The sequence below is a fragment of the Cydia strobilella genome, chromosome Z (genome assembly GCF_947568885.1).
Source record: "Cydia strobilella chromosome Z, ilCydStro3.1, whole genome shotgun sequence".
In the NCBI taxonomy this organism is placed as follows: domain Eukaryota; kingdom Metazoa; phylum Arthropoda; class Insecta; order Lepidoptera; family Tortricidae; genus Cydia; species Cydia strobilella.
In genome coordinates, this window is record NC_086068.1 from 32964134 (window position 1) to 32982386 (window position 18253).

Here is an 18253-nt window from a genome sequence, read left to right on the forward strand (position 1 = left end):
TCAGTCAATGACCTTAGTAACTCTTATGGTTTATGTGCATTGAATTGATTATTTCACTGTAAAATGGTATATAAATGGTGTATAGTGCCGCAATGTTCAAGTACGACTATAAAAAATCCAGATAAATTGTTTGTTTCCGTTCCAACGAATCCCAAAAAAGAAAAATGTGGTTAAAACTAGCGCGAAGAGACCCAAAGAGCATTTTAGCGCATACAAATGTTTTTATGTGTGAAGACCACTTCGATGTAAGTAATATTGTAAACTGTAAATAAATATGGTAGTTAAAGCAGCGGATTTTGTTGTATTTAACGAAACAAGATCTATGTATTTAATGTATTACTACATAACCTCATAACATAGCTCTTTCAGCATTAGTAGGTAGTTAGTAGCATACTTTTTCTTTCAAACTAAAGTGCAGTGATTCTCGTCATCGTATTCTGTATATATATCCTCGTCGTATTCGTATCATCGAAATCGAAATGTTCGTAAATAAACAATTTCGACGTATACTCACATAGCTGTTTTTACATTTCTAAGTTCCGCAGCATAGTAATCCGGATTATCTTTAAAGAAAAGTGCAACCATTATTGATGCGTCTATGTCTGGTAGGTTGCCGCTATCAGCTTTCACATTTTTCGGCTCCATTTTGAGATTCTTATGAATATTGTGCTACTAGATATACGGATAAATCGGAATATATCAGAAAACTGTGGAACAATAACTAAAATTAACTAAATACAAATAAAACAGTTAAAATACTCAAGGCAATCAAGAATGTTTACGCGCGTGTGACGTCATCCGAGCGTTGACCAATCACAGAGCGTTCACGTCCCTGATGAAATTTCCAAAAATATTAAATTTTCTTTCGTTTATATTCTAAAAAACTAAACATAATTTACATTCAAATATAGTGAAATATACTTTATTCGTTTATTATCCTTCAGGATGACAGCAATTCGTTATATATTTTTAATGTTGTCAAATACCCTATTGTTTTATTTCCCATTTTGTGACAACCCTAGCATATTTGCATGTGACAGCGTAAGTACCTACACTGGCGGCGGCATCGCGCGACATCAAAGGCGTCGTGCTACTGTAGGGAAGAATAATTGTAATACAGTGGCGTCGTCAATGTATGGAAATTGTACGAAAGTTTACACTTAAGATTCAATTTCTGTGTTGTCTTTGTAAGTAAAATATAAATCGATAATAATTTGGTAGTTCGGTTATCTAGCTTTCAAAATCACACAACAATTCAAGACAAAATTGTATTATGGCTTGTTCAAACGGAACTCCATATTTTGATTTTTGATACTTTTAGTGTCGATTTGTAGAGAATAACAGTAAATAAAAAATATAATGGCGTGGGGAGTCGGTACACGGCTTCTTTGTAAACAAATTAACGGTCATTTAATGCAATTATTAAACATTCATTTAACAATATTAAATCATTTTACGGTTTAGACTCACTTGTTTTAGTCACTCGCGCGACATGTTTTGAAGAGCCTAGGTCTCCTTTCTCAAGCACTAATAGTGCGAGCAGCGTTCACGACGACCGTGTATTGCGTACACAATACACGCAATACACAATGTACGCAATACACGGTCGTCGTGAACGCTGCTCGCACTATTAGTGCTTGAGAAAGGAGACCTAGGCTCTCCGAAACATGTCGCGCGAGTGACTAAAACAAGTGAGTCTAAACCGTAAAATGATTTAATGTTAGTATGTCTCACGACAGTTTAAATTCGATTCATTTAACAAATTATATGCGCAAAGTAAGGTCTAAATCGAAAATGCCATATCCCGTCGCCTTAATCAAAATAACACCAAACAACGCAAACGCGAAACACAAAACATAGACGCATACAAGGCAAAGCACGCTCTCGTACTAACTGACAGATAGATGACGCAAGCCAAACGATTTGACAAGATGGCGGAATCGATTCGGTCGATAGACAAAGTAAAGCTCTATTGTAATTGAGTTCCGTTTTACACAATGAGACTTGACGATATTAAAATTTATCTTTTTAGTTTTGTAACATAATCATATGTTTTAAGTGATTAGTATTTATTTTTACGAAATATTTTAAACTATGGTAATATACATTTTTATTTGTTTTTTGGGATTCAATTATATTTTTTTATAAAGTATTAGCCTGAAACGTTCATGGCGTGGAATGGAATAAACTCAAGTGTCACAGAGCTCAAGCTATTTGAAAAGAATGGAGACTATATAAAGGAGCCTGTTCGGTATGTGACAGGGGACAAGTGAAACTAACGGCGGTTGAAATCACACTACCTTTATTTATGCAAAGTGTTACCTTAAGTAGGGGTCGAGGCAACGAACCCGCTATAGCTACATGTATGCATATACAACATCTCCCCCTAATAGTTTCACAATGCATCGTTGATTTAACAATTAAGACTACCACCTAAATTACATAATACAAAAAAACGGTTTTATAATTGAGCTTAGGGACAGGACGCAACGACATATGTCTAGCCGTTCTATTCGAACTTACGGCTTCGAGTTGAGTCTCTGTATCTTGTGCACCTTCTGTGCCGTGGCTCTGTTCTCGTGCTTCGAAGAACTCGTCGTGATTTCCGTCATCAGCTGACGCGGTCGGCGGCGAGGCCTCCGCTGTCTGCAGGTCGGGTGGCGTCGTCGCAGTAGATGTCGGCGTGGTTCCGCTCTTCTCCACCGTGGGGGACTGTGGTGGCTCCGCTGTGTCTGGACGAGTCATCTCGGGTTTTTCACCGCATAGCTCAGACTGCAAAAGGTCAATTTCGTCACCCGATGTTGATTCAATGGAAGTATCTATGTCTACAGTGCCACTATATTTGTTGTTAATCTCTGTCCCTCTAAAAGCTACTAATTGATTTTTATGTTTTTTTAATTGCAATGCAGTTACACTGTCTTGCACAATATATACTGTTTCACCCAATCTCTTAATTATTACACCCCTATTCCATGTAAATTTACTGTTATTTATATATTTTTTAAACATAACTTTATCACCCGGCTTAAAACATTGCTTATTGGTGGCACCATATGCTTTAGTCTGCAAACACTGTTTAAAATGCACAACGTCAGCGAGAGTGTCAGGTGAGGGCGGCGCGGCGGCAGGTACATTAGGTACAATGAAATCCAGGCGCGAACTAAGTTTTCGCCCGAATACCAGCTGGGCAGGCGAAGCGCCCGTAGTGGTGTGAACTGAGTTTCTATAGTCGAATAGGTATTTTAATAAATTTTGATCGACTTTCTTTGCAGTATTACTCAGTAAACATGCCCGTATACCTTTTTTTACCACCTTTACGAAACTTTCGGACTGTCCATTACTGGCCGCGGTATAAGCGGGAGAAGTTATATGGGAAATCCCATTTACCGCACAAAAATGCGCAAACTCATTTGACGAGAAACATGTGCTATTTTCACTAACCAGAGTATGCATAAGACCGAATCTTGACATAAAGTCATATAATTTAGCTATAACTGCATTCGAAGTTGTATTGTTCATAAAATATACTTCTACCCATTTAGAATGGGCGTCTACGACAACTAATTATTAATCGGTCCGAGTATATCTATGTGTATTCTGTAGAAAACCTGCTGAGGGTAGGGCCATACAGCCAACGGCGCACGGGGAGGTGTTAGCCGGAGCTGTGAACAGACAAGGCAGCTCCCAATAGTACTTTCATTTGTCTTATCTATGCCTGGGAACCATAACCTACTCCGTGCTTCCGCTTTGCACTTTACGATACCTAAATGTGATTTATGAAGTTCAGCTAATATTTTTGTTTGAAATCTTGTAGGTATCACTATTTTATGGCCTCGCATAAGACATCCGTTCTCAACTGAAAGTTGGTTCCTACATAAAAAATAAGGCCGTATATCTGAATCAGACACTTTCCTAGGCCACCCGTCTTGAACATATTTTATCACTTTCCTTAAAGTTAAGTCACTAATACATTCCTCACGCAACGTGTTGAATGTGATTGGCATTGTGTCATCAACGACAAAATTAATGTATGAAGCCCGATCGTCAATAAAATCTGCCCCTGCGCTGGTTTAGTGGCCCGACTGCGACCCGGTGCATGAGTCATCGGGCAGGGATGCGCGGGAAAGGTAGTCGGCGCTGTTATCAGCACTTCGTATGTATTCTATTGTATAATTATAAGCACTTAGAAACATAGCGTAGCGTTGTAATCTGTTTGCTGACACCTCTGGAATTCCCTTGTATAGACCGAATATTGATATTAGGGGCTTATAATCAGTACGCAAAACAAAAGGAATCGTCCTACCATATAAATATTGATGAAAACGACGGACTCCGAAAATTATTGACGTGGCCTCTTTCTGTGGTTGGGAATAACGTTTCTCGGCAGCATTTAACGTTCGAGAAGCATAAGACACTGGACGTTCGACGCCATCAGCATCGATAAGCGATAAAATCGCGCCCAGACCGTACGGAGATGCATCCGTGGTCAAAATTATGGTCGCGTTTGGATTAAAGTGGGCCAACAGCTGATCTGAACTCAAATGTTTTTTTATGGCCAAAAAGGCGTCGTTATGTTCAGTATTCCAAACCCATTTGCTTCCCTTTTGTATCAATTGGTATAACGGACTAAGTAGTGACGAAGCACCAGGTACGAAATTTCTATAGTAATTTACTAAGCCCAGAAATGACTGTAAACTGGCTACATTGGTCGGGGTAGGGGCATTTACAATAGCCTCAACTTTGTTGGGTGACTTTTTCAAACCGTGTTTGATAATAGTGTATCCTAAATACTCTTACTCGTCCTTGAAAAAGTCACACTTAGCTTTTTGTAAGGTTAGACCGGCATCCTGTAGTCTTTGAAGTACTGCCCGCAACCTCGTTGCAAATGCTCCTCCCTGTTAGCTCATGTCACCAACACGTCGTCTAACATACATAAAACTCCGTCCATACCTGCCAATACACACTCCATAACCCGCTGGAAAATAGCCGGCGCGCTTGCTAAGCCATATACTAATCTGTAACAAGTGAGTTTTTGAAATTCATCATCAAGAACACACTGCGCGTACGCTTGCGAGAGATCTAGTTTACTAAATTGCTGTCCGCCATGCAATTTGGTAAACAATTCTTGTGCAGTGGGTAACGGGTACTGTTCAACTAACAGCTGTTTATTAATTGAGACAGAGTAGTCTGCACAGAGCCGTAAAGAGCCATCGCGTTTTAATACTGGCACTACCGGCGACGCGTACTCCGAGTACTCGACCGGCTTTAATATACCTATTCGTACTAATCGCTCTAATTCGTTTTCAACTTTTTGGCGCAAAGCGAAGGCCTTTGGGCGCGCCTTAAAAAATATGGGTTTTGAGTCACTTTTTAAAAATAATTTTATTTTATACTTATTGAAAGTGCCTAGCTCGTCAGAGAAAACAGCGGGATATTGTTTTTGTAATATATCTAAACAGGTATTTGACGATTCGCAAAAATTAATGGGTGTGGTAATTTCTAAACCGTAGTGAGCCATAAAGTCCCTACCTAAAATTGGTGGCCCCCCATTACGAATGACATGAACGTCAAACGTATGAGGTTTGCCCCAAAAAGAAAACAGTAACGGGGCGATGCCGACGCAGCAAATATTACCGCCTATATAAGTATGTAACCGCTTATTTGGTTGGGATAACGGCACATGTTTGAAATATTGTAAATACACCTGTTCCGAAATTGTGGTAACCGCTGAGCCACAGTCATATTGAAACTTCATTCTTACCCCGTTTACGTCAATTATTTCTATCATTGGTTCACCGTTAACAGTACGAATATTAAGTAACTCACCGTCATCGCCGTTCTCATCGACACTCTCGTTTCCCACATAACTAATTTTTTTGCACATCCTATTCAGATGACCCTTTTTGTTACACTTCCTGCAAGTATAGATAGCGAACCGACACTGCTCTGTGGTGTGATTTTTAAAACCACATACCGCGCACTTCACTTTTGCATTAGCACTAACACTTGGTTTTGTAGCGATCTTGAACAGTTGATCAGCTGACGACGAGGCCTTGGCCGGGGTAGCTCCTGCGCGTGCACTGCGCACGCTCTCCGCCAACTCCACCGCTCTCGCCAAGGTCACCTTGTCAGGGTCTACAGCAAACAGCTTCTCTCGCTCCTTTCCAGATAGCATTCCCATTATAAAACGGTCCCTTAATGCTTCCTCGAGATTTGAAAAGCTGCAATGCTCCGTCAGTCCACGCAATCTTGCCGCCCATTCCGTGTAACTCTCACCCTCCTTTTGCACCGCTAAATAAAATTTAAACCTTTTACCAAAAATACAGCGTTTTGGAGAAAAGTGAGCATCCCAAATTTTGAGAATATCTTCATACGGCAAATCATGTAATAACTTAGGCAAGGCTAAATCTGCCGCTAGCTTGTAGGTAGCCTCGCCGAGTGCGCTCAACGAAATCGCGCGCCGCTTCACTCCTGTAGCGTCGGCTTCCTTGGTTACATCGTTCGCGATGAACCATTGCGACAACCGATGTTTATACACCTGCCACGTTCCCGTATTATGATCAAAGCTTGTTAAAATTCCAAAATGAGACATTACTTTTCACTTTTTTTTAACACGCGGGCGGGTAGATTCGTCGCCACTGTTCGGTATGTGACAGCACTGTTCGGCAAGTGAAACTAACGGCGGTTGAAATCACACTACCTTTATTTATGCAAAGTGTTACCTTAAGGCACCGAACCCGCTATAGATACATGTATGCATATACAACAGAGCCAAATCTCTATGTATGAAAAGTGTCGATCAAGAAACAGTAATTAGGCGGCGCCACCATGCACCGAAATACTACCAAAAACAACCTACGCTTTTACAACAATTCTGCCATAAGAGGTTGGCATCCTTTCTATACCATCCATATTGAAAAGGATTATAACAGCAATATATGCCATATTATTCAGTTGAAAGCTCTTATATTAGCTTCCGCATTTTCAGACCAAGTATTGTCGAAATTAGATGTCAATTGCATTGCATTATAAAAAAAATTGTTAATACATCAATAGAATGACGATGAATGTTGAAAATATTGTCATTACTATGGATGGTATAGAAAGGATCGCAATCTCTTATGGCAGAATTGTTGTAAAAGTGACCGCGTTAAGGTTTAAATAATAGTTCCTAATCTCTCCGGTGGCGCTAGTTAGGCTCTGGGCAGGGGCGTATTTACCCTAGGGCCAAGGGGGCCATGGCCCGGGGCGGCTGGCTGCGGGGGGCGGCGCAGGCCGCCGCTGGCTTTCAGTTTCGGGTGCCTCAGTGGCGCCCCAATAAAAAAAATTTGTGGTGTTACTGGTACTAGACATAACTTAATTTAAAGTAAGTAACTATTCGTTGTCTATTGCCAGTAGTCACATCAAAATTTTTACAGCGCGTTTGCGCCCCTTTTCCTTCTACCTTAATTCTTTACCCACGCGGATTGTCAACGAGTTCTCATGATGTCGCCCTGTGACGTCGCTCTTCACATCGCCCTAAGGCCGCGAGCTTCCGTTAATGCTTTTTGGCCCTGTCTGTAACAAACGCCGTAGGTCGCGTCCCGGGTCCGGCGTGACGCTGTACGCGACGTACGAATGCTTACTATGGAAATGCACTATAGTGGTCTCTCTCACACGCCAGACGCCGCGGCGGCGTAAAGCGTTTGTTGCAGACCAGTGCCTAACGCTGCAAGCTTGACGTCGGCATTAACGCCGTGAGCGACGTCTAGACGCAGGCCATTGCGTCAGCAATCGCTATACTTCCTACGGTAAATAAAGGCATCGTGTACGACGTCCGTACCTCTGTGGCGCACGGCGTCCAGATGCTGACGCCGACGTCAACCGAAAACCGTACACTATTAACACTATATATAATATTTGAGTATAGAATTCAGAGGCGACCTGGGAGTTGGCGAACTGGTCAGTCGGAGCCTAGCACAAAAAACAAAACGCGTTCTTTTAGTGGGTACTAAATTTCGCATCATTCATTTAGTGGTTAATTACTCAGCAAAACACTGATCAATATACGCAAAAATCATATTAAAAAAGAACTTATAATACCTAGTGGTATTGAATAAAATTAGAGTTCAGACACGACACGACATGGTTAGTTGTTTCAAAGGTGAACCGCAAAGGCAGGAGACCGAAATACTGGACAGCAGAGCCCGAAGGGAAACATAAGGTGTATAGTTAAAAAACAAACAGACGGACCGCAAGCAGGGTATTGAACTAAAGACCCTAAGATGCCGAAAGGAGCGCACCACGTAAGGCCGAGATGCTGCAGAGCCGCTATTATAGGTACGACCCAATTTACAGTGTTATTACTAGTGGCTCTGTGAGCTGCAGACCTCGCGTTAAGCTTAGAAAATGTAAAAGTGAAAAATACTTCGTTCGTTGAGTCGTTATCACGGTCAACTCACAATGGTCTTAAGCGCCATATAGATAGACGCTGTTGGCGCTTTTAAGTCCTTTATGCCAATTTCCGCATTTTGAAAAAAATCCATAAACTGGATCGACAAAAAAATCTATTTAATCATAGAATTTATAAATATGTAACAACAATTAGTACCTACCTTACATGTAAAATTATTTAAGCATAGATATTATGTAATTTATTGACTTGTAAAATGACTGCCTTTTACCAATAAAACATCTGAATCTGAATCTGGTCACAAAATTTTACGAGAATAAGTTAAGAATTGCGACCTGGCCTTAAAACGAAGACCTTCATAAAAATTATGGCGGACTAAAAGGTCAGGTTGCGAGCCCTGAAAAGCTTAAAAGTCGCCTTTCCAGAAGACCCGAAGCATTCCTGAATTTCCAGGAAGTCGCGCCTCGTTTTAATTTGAGCGAACGCCAAAGATCGAGTAGCAGGAGAGCCGAGATCACATTGGTTCCACGTTCCAAGCCAATTCCAATAGCTCTCCTCTCCTCCAGCTCGGTCTTCGGTGTCACTATAACGTGGTCATTGTTCCAATCCCAAACATTGATTTTTCCCACCTTGACCTTTGGCTTTGCGCGGAAGAGCGCCGCAATTGGACGATCCGGGACTTCAGCACTGCAGAGCTCATCTTGGCCATAGGTTTTTGTCCCAGCTCAGCTCCACCAGTGCTTTAAGCTCTGTTCTTCTGCAGTTCGGCCTTCAGCCTCACAGGGCAGCACACCGCTATCGGACGCTCCGGGTCTCCGGCCTTATGCAGAGCTCGGCCGTCGGCATCGCTTACAATTGGCTATAGGTTCGATTCCAAGCTCTGCAGAAAGGCACTGAGGAAAAATTATGCTTTTGTGTTTGTTTCATGGGTCATGGGGGGCGGCAGAGGCCCAATGGCCCGGGGCGCCAAATATGTAAATACGCCTCTGGCTCTGGGACATGAGTATAACATGAACCATATAAGGCAACAAATAACCCGACCAAATTACGTAGGTTGTTTTTGGTAGTATTTCGGTGTATGGTGGCGCCGCCTAATTACTGTTTTTTGATGGGTACTTTTCATACTTTTCATTCATACATACAGATGGTCATTACATTACATTCATTCATTCAGTGTCACTTTTTAAGGTGCGTATACATTTTTTCTTCTGCAGGTGACTCTCCAACTAGTGAAGGTTAGCAGTCATTTTTGTTTGTCCTTGGCGAATCGAAAGAGTTCGGCCACCCTTTTAATCCCGGTCTAGTCTCGGATGTTACATATACAGTGGAAACTGGATAAGTGGAACCTGGGTTAGTGGAAAACCTCTTTAAGTGGACCCAAGCTCTTGGTTCCAGTCCCTTGGCAACGAATTACCTCTATAAGTGGAATTTTGGGACCTCTATAAGCGGAATCCTTTTTTTCGAAAATTTCCTATTTTTACCTCTGTAACTGGAAGCAGCCGCCTCCGAAACCTCTATAAGTGGAATAGCTCAGCGCAGCCAAACGTAGACAAAAATGTGTTCGACAATATTCCCGAAATTGAAAGAAATGTGGTAAAATATGACTCAGGTCAACAAACCAAAATGACGGATTTTTTTCGTTAAAGTACAATCGGTACATTGATTTATTTAACCATACTCGTTTCTTTTGCATAAATAAATATTAGGAGTGATTTTGTTTTATTATAAGTTACTTACTTCATAACAAAGGACAGATATTATTTTTGTATACGAGTAACTGTGGATTATTTACAGTATTGCTTTTTGTAGTCAGGATTACATACCAATTTTTTGTTAAAACATATCAACATACATAATTAATAAAATATGATTATTTAAGTCTTGATCTTTCATTTGACCATATACGTGACCTCTATAAGCTACATTACTAACATCCACAACCTCTGTTAGCGAGAGCCTCTGTAAGTGAGAAAACGTTTTATTTGAACCTGGTTAAGTGGAAAACTGGATAAATGGAAAACCTGGATAAGCGGAACTAAACAGCCGGTCCCTTATTGCGATTCCACTTATCCAGTTTCCACTGTACATTAAGCCCGTTTCAAATACAAACCGGCCGGTTTCAAACCGGCTTTCGGATGATTAATGCTTTGATATTCTTCAAAACCTATTTTTTATACAAAAATAACGTTACATATACAATATATTTAAATTTAACACATTTAAATTGTTTTTAGACCTTATGTCAAGGCTAGGGATACCTATAACTGATTAGAAATTAGGAACTTGTTAGGGATGATCTAAATTAATTATACAAATTTATTTCTGATTAAAATACTAGAAAGTAGTAGTATAATAAGTTTTTTAACGTTTTGATTCTTAAACTTCTTCTTCTTTCTGTAAACGTTCTTCTATAACGTTTTAAAAATTGTTTCTATTAATAATTCTATTATAATTAAGGGCTTAAAAATTTGGGGCTGGAATTGAACGCCTCCCAGTGTGAGTTTTTCCCCTGTGGACCCTAGTCATTTCTCTCTCTTCTCGTTCTTTTCGGCTTTACTTCCCGTTCATTCGGAATTTAGCACTGACTTTTTTTGTTTACTATAATTGTTGTTTGCTTGTAAAATATTTTTTTTTTGTTTCAATAAAGAAATTAATTTTTGTTAATTATAATTATTTCTAATCATAATGGTGCAATAAAAATTATTTTGTTTCTTTATTTTACCAAAATTCTACGGTTTAAAATACAAAAAGACTCGAGACTCGAGATAACTCGAGAATTTGGGCTCGAGAATTTTCGAAACTCGAAGCTTAAATTAAGTAACTTTCTCAGAGAAACCGGTATTCTACTTAACTACATTTAGGAGAGAAAATAATCATTTTATTTTTATCTGATAAGGCCTCTACGAGCGTGTACACTTGCCTTAGGGTATGTTTACATATTGATTAGTATTTAGTATAGTATAATAAAACAAGGTACCCTCTTCCGAGACTCGCGAACCACGTGACTGACACAAGCCTACGTCGTGCTGTTAAAAGGTTCACGATGACGTAGGCTTGTGTCAGTACCAGGCGGAGTATATTATTATACCATGGCACAGTATTACAATTATTCTTCCCTACAGTAGCGGTGCCTTTGATGGCGCGCGATGCCGCCGCCAGTGTAAGTACTTACGCTGTCACATGCAAATATGCTAGGGTTGTCACAAAATGGGAAATAAAACAATTGTGATTATTACTATTCTGATGTAATTATTTATTCATATGTACATTCAAAATAAATAATTCATCGGCTTAAAACAAAACAGCAAATAAAATACCGACCGATTTTATTTAATTAAATGGCTTATATGAATCAATAAAGGTCAGATATGCGTAATTATTATGAATATAATATTAATCGTAGAAACCAAAGAGAATAAATAATAAATTGCCTTGTTTTTACTGTTTTTGATACCTATTAAAACTATAATTAAGCGTTTTTATTTACATTTACGTTCACTAACTCATTTCATTCATTCACTTTTTTTGCAATCAGTACTTCTTGTAGCTGTGTGATTACACACACAGCTACAAGAAGCTTATCAACTCCGTAAAATGCCAGTTTTACCCCCAGGTTAGGAACCGCTGGTGTAATCATTCACTTCAACTCCCGTGGAAATACTTAGGTAGGTAGGTACTTGGCAATTTTATAAATTTCATGAAGCCGCTGGTAGAAGTATGTAGACGTACATACCTACCTACTTACCTAATAGGTAGGTAAATAATGCTGATTGTACCTCCTACTACATAATTTTGATAAAACTTCATGAGGTTTTTCTCGTCACGATCGAGTGCAAGTAGCCCTTAACTTAGTTAATACAAAATAATTACTTAATACTTAGTACATACATATAATATACATACATATAATCACGCCTATTTCCCGGAGGGGTAGGCACTAGAGACCACGGATTTCCACTTGCTACGATCCTGACATACCTCTTTCGCTTCCTTCACTTTCATAACATTCCTCATACACGCTCGCCGGTTTAGGGTGCTCTTGACCTGGCCTTTCTTCAGGATTTCCCCGATCTGATCAGAGAAAGTCCGCCGAGGTCTGCCCCTTCCAACTCCCGTTTCTACCTCTCCCTTATACACTCTCTTTGTTAGCCTTCTTTCACTCATTCTTACATTAAGAGCATTTTTGGGATTATACACGTACTACGAGAAATTCTTACCCGACAAAGCAACATTACTTGAACCATTATACCGGTTGCTGGAAGCGAAATCATCGTGGACTTGGGGTGATAAGGAACAAGCTGCGTTTAATAAAGCTAAGAATCTTTTGTCGTCGGATTGTACATTAGTTGGATATGACCTAAATAAAGATTTGTTACTGGTTTGTGACTCGTCAGATTTTGGTTTGGGAGCCGTGTTGGTTCACATCATGGAAGATGGATCCGAACGTCCGGTGATGATGGCGTCGCGGACATTACAATCACACGAGAGACGCTACGGGCAAATCGACAAAGAAGCACTCGCGATAATGTTCGGGCTAACTAAGTATCACCAATTTCTGGCCGGACGAAAATTTTGCATCATCACCGACCATAAACCCTTAGTTGGTCTGTTCAACCCGGAGAAACCAATTCCTGACCAAATATCGCCTAGAATGTTACGGTGGTCGCTAAAACTTAGCGGATACAGTTATTCTATCCAATATCGACCAGGCAAATTGAAAATCTGGAAATGGAAAAATTGGAAATGCGGACGCTTTAAGCAGGTGGACAGAACCGGAGACGTCTTCTGTGAACCCAAATATAGACTGCCTAGGCGAGGTACTTTTGCTAGAAGAGCAACCACTGGGATGGAACCTGGATGTGAAAGTTATTGCAGAAGAAACCAAGAAAGATCAGATGCTACAGAAGGTGTTGTTTAACGTACTCCATGGGTGGCCGCACTCCAATACAGATCCTGAAATGCAACCATACTGGATCCGCAGAGATGCTCTTTCACATAATAAAGATTGTTTATTTTGGTGTAACAGAGTTATCATACCCACTTCGCTTCACCAAAAGGTACTTAAGTTGCTACATGCTCCACATGCTGGGATTGTACAGACAAAAGCATACGCTAGAGGGTACCCTTGGTGGGCCGGCATGGACAAGGAAATCGAGAAGGTGGTGGCTGAGTGCGAGGACTGCCAGTCTGTGAGGAACAACCCACCTAAAGATCCGCAAATATGGGTAATGCCTGACAAACCTTGGAGTCGAGTCCATAACGATTTTGCTGGTCCCTTCCAGGGAAAAACCTTCTTGCTATTAATCGATTCTTACAGCAAGTGGATAGAGGCATAAATTGTTCCATCTATGAGCTCGAATTCCATAATTACAATTTTGAGCCGCATTTTCGCCTCACAAGGCTTGCCGGACGTTTTGGTGTCCGACAACGGCAGGACATTTACATCCGAAGACTTCAATTTATTTTTGAGGAGGAACCATATCAGACACATATTTACTCCGCCCTACTACCCAGCTTCGAATGGGCAAATAGAAAGGGCTGTACAGACATTTAAAAATAAGTTGAAGAAAATGGCAGCTACAAACATGCCTTGGAGTGAAAAACTGGCCAAAGCTTTATACGCTTTGCGTACCGTCCCTAACAGCTCTACCAATAAAACACCGGCGGAAATGCTTAACGGGCGAAAATATAGAACAGCCATATCTAGTTTACACCCAGAGAGCACGCCGAGCCGTGCCGAACAACAGCTGGAATAGGCAGCACAGCGGCCGTGTGCGGGCGCCTTCCGTTTGCATCAACCTGTGCTCGTGCGAATGTACACGCCAGGAACTAAGTGGGCAAAAGGCGAGGTTGAGACTATAGAGGGACCCAGTACTTATGTGGTAAGAACGGAAGATGGTGAGCTGCATCGTCGCCACGCTGATCAAATTATAGCTCGAGCACTGAGACAACCAATGGAAGCTCCTACTTGTGACCAACAACCGCTTGAATTTGGGTCTCAGTCTTCAACTGAAGAAGATCCTCCTATTGAAATACCACCGCCAGAGTTATGGCCCGACATCATAGGAATTCGTAATGACTATTAATTGTGTAACGAATTTATAATCTTATATATATAAACGTAAAAGTCCTGACTGACTGACTGACTGACTCACTTAAATCAACGCCCAGCCCAAACCGTTGCTTCTAGAGAGCTGAATTTTGGCAAGTAGGTTTCTTATAAGGTCTAGAGGTGCACTAAGACAGAATTTTTCAAAATTCACCCCCCAAGGGGGTGAAATGGGGATCCAAAGTTTGTATAGGGAAACAAGATTAGTTAGACTATTTTATCCAAAACTTCACAGGAGTATTCCTAACGATAAATGAATAAACACATGTTTCAGGTTTTTTTGAAAATTCAACCCCTAAAAGGGGGAAATGTGGTGACAAGGTATGAAAATGAACATGGGTATTGTTTCTATGGTTTATCGGGTCGATGATTACGAAAACAACAACTATTTTAAAAATCCAACGTGGCGAACGTAAAAAACCATCTCCCCTGTTGGGGTGCAAGGTTGAAAATGTTGAAATGTCTAAATATCAATATGGGTGTCGTTTTTATGGTTTTTTGGGACGTAAATGACAAAAATGGCATCGATTTTAAAATTTAATAATGTGGTCATGAAAATTCTTGAAAGTATTTGTGCGAAATTGCAATTCAAACGGTGCAGTAGTTTCGGAGCAAATCGGTGGTTACAGAGACGGACTGACAGACAGCCAGCAGACACGTGATCCTATAAGGGTTCTATTTTTGCTTTTGAGGTATGGACACCCACGTTATCCTAATAGATTTTTAAGTTTGCATTACCAAATGCCATCTCGATCGTCGGGTATTGTATATCGATGTCGTCAATCGGTACTTAGGCGAGTGCGGGCGGCGCGGCGGGACGGACGGGGCGGGAGGAGTAAGTCATCGGGAAACTTCCTGCATCCGTAATGAGTGCATTCAAGGTGCTGCAAGAAGGTTGTTGACTGTTTGCTTCTTAAAAGGTTAGGTTTTCATTCTAAGTAAAATGCAAAAAATAGTAAGTACATATATATATATATATATTCTTCCTACGAACCATAAACCATAAAAACCATATTTTCGTAGATTTCCTTCCCCTGCCTCCTTCGCACCCTATACATTAGACAAAACGACATAACTAGATTCTTAAATCACGCAGGCGAAGCCGCGGGCAAAAGCTAGTGAACAATACGTTGATTTAGACTTGTTGATTATGGTGGAAAGGTATGTTATGTATTTAGATGGGTACTTGCAGGTTTGAAATGTAATGACAGCTAAAGGTAGTTTGGAAATAAATGAGTTTTGCTACTGACCTCAATGGCGTTGTATCTTTTAATTATTAAACTTTGTTCAAGCGCACGATTAAACTGTTTTTTATGACTTTGTGTATAGCGTATTCCATTAATCATCCAAGTCAATTTGGGTTGAAATACAAGTCCTTAAATTTAATATCGTATGTTAAAGTGGGTCTAGACGAAGTCATGTGCATTGGGGCTCGTATGCTGATAAAATACACCAAGTATTGTAAGTTTTGTAACTTCATTTTAACTACAAGGGGGTGCTCAACCACTATGCAATTTTTTATATTGTATGAAATCAATGAATAATAAATATTTATTTTTTAGATTTTTATTTAAGTATCTGTTTTCACACTATTTGAACATGTGATTAATAAGCTTTGAAGTAGAAAAACAATTTTATTTCTATTTTTATAATTTTTTTAAAGTTAGATTTTTTGAACATCACCTATAAATTCATAAAAAATTGAAATAAAAATGTTATATTTTACTTAATAGCTTATAAATCACATTTTCAAATAATGTGTAAACAACTACTTAAATAAAAATCTAAAAAATAATAAACAATTTTTTTGTATATGATGAAAAAATTCTGTGGTTGAGCACCCCCATGTAGAGATGGGTAGGGGTGAGTAAATACTGAGTATTTACTCGGTATTTACTCAAAGCATACAGTAAATACTCGTATTTACTCATTTTGGTGAGTAAAAACGATTATTAACAAAATTTCAATATTTTGGTGAGATTTAAGTACTAAATTGGCTTTTATTTAATTGTGTTAACGTGTATTAATGATATTTATGTTATAAGAAGCTTATTACGCTTAGTTTTTGGCAAAAATGTGATTATCAGTGAGAGGTCATTTGGAATTTAGCGGATATATACGTGATAAAGTATAGTTAACAATTTTGTTTTAAATAAGAAGGTACTTAATTACTTTCAAAGTTACTTAATTACTTGCGTTCTAGATAAGTGCATGTTGCAAGCTGATTCACATATTATACAGTTTTTAACCTGTTGTTTATTAAAATAAAACTGCGACGAAAATACTTTACAATATTATAGCTCTTACCAGATATCGCGGTGATTGTTAAATAGTATGTATAGTTCTTACAGCTAACTCTTTGTCTATTGTAAGTAAAACCGCACGTGCTACTACCTGCAAAGAAGGTTCGGTCATTGGCATATAATTCTAATAGGGTATTTGACTACTTGTCAAATCAGGTTCTTTTTTCGAACTGTCAAAACGATTTTGCTACTATGGAATGTATATGAAACACTAGCATGTGACGTCACAATCAAATTACCTACTCTTTGTAGTTTTATACGGGCTTTAAAATAGAAATTGTGTCTAATAATAACTGCTGTCTACGTTTCTCCATTAATCTTCTGGTGCTTTATTTCATGCATGGTGTAAAATAATTAATTTTAAATACAGTAAAATACGCTATTGGCTTATCAATATTCGGGAATCTAAAATATTAAACACGAACTTTCATTGGGCATATAATAATATAATTTGGCTGTGTATTAATATTTCAGCGCCAATAATTTATATGAACCTCAAATATAAAGCCGTTTTCTTTTTAAAATGTGGTCTCCTCCTCCTCCTTGCATCGGTTTCCTCATCACTGAGGGTCGTGGTCACTTCTAGGTAACTTCTAGCTTCTCTTGGACAATTTGCTGCCACTTCTTTCTGTCTGTCGCCGAGTGTAGGGCATCGTGGAGCGTTACATCAAGGGCTGAGCGAATTTGGTCTGTCCACCGCATTGGGCTCCTGCGTCTCGGCTTATCGCCTTCGATTTTACCAGTGATTACCAGCTTTTCCAGGTTATCACTGTCTTTCCTGGCACTGTGGCCAAAATTCATAAAAATACAACTCATATTGATTAATTTAAGGCACCGTTTTTGTTGCCAATTTATTAATATTTTAGTACCCATGGCCAAAATGGTTACTGAGTGGGACCCACGGAACACCATAGACGGTGCAGGCCGGGGTTCAGACAGACCGAAAAGGAGATGGTGGGACAACTTGGACGCATTCTACCCCAAATGGTGGGAAAATGCTGATGACAGGGTCGAATGGAAAAAACGAGGGGAGACCTTTGCCCAGCAGTGGGACACCAAAGTAGGCTAATATAAAATAAAAAAGTACCCATTTCTATTTTTTTAAACTACCCAAATTCGATTAATTAGTTGACCGGTTAAATACGTGCCAATTACAATGGAAAACTATTAATTACGTCCCACGTTTAGGGGGAGGGGGTCTAGAAAATGTGACATGTTGTGACACGGGGGAGAGGAGTAACAAACTTTATGACGTCACTTTAACTTCACTTGTAGTCGAAAATTGTTTTGATTGTTTGTATTCGCGATACAACTAAATAAGCTAGTTTTTGAAACGATTTATCGTATCGGTTTCGTGTCATAAAATTTCTAATATTCCTATTATTTTAAATATTTTTATTAAAATAACTATATTTCATTCAATTTGCTAATTTCGTTGAAAACAAAATT

The 18253-nt window shown here is 39.5% G+C and overlaps 1 protein-coding gene and 1 pseudogene across 4 annotated transcripts in view; one reads left to right on the forward strand and one right to left on the reverse strand.

Annotated features, from left to right (window-relative positions):
* The window catches only part of LOC134754152 (diacylglycerol kinase eta), a 259912-nt gene that overhangs the window by 113215 nt on the left and 128444 nt on the right, over positions 1–18253 (forward strand). The gene's annotated exons all lie outside the window — the stretch shown is intronic.
* On the reverse strand, positions 2243–6650 carry LOC134755077 (uncharacterized protein K02A2.6-like; annotated as a pseudogene).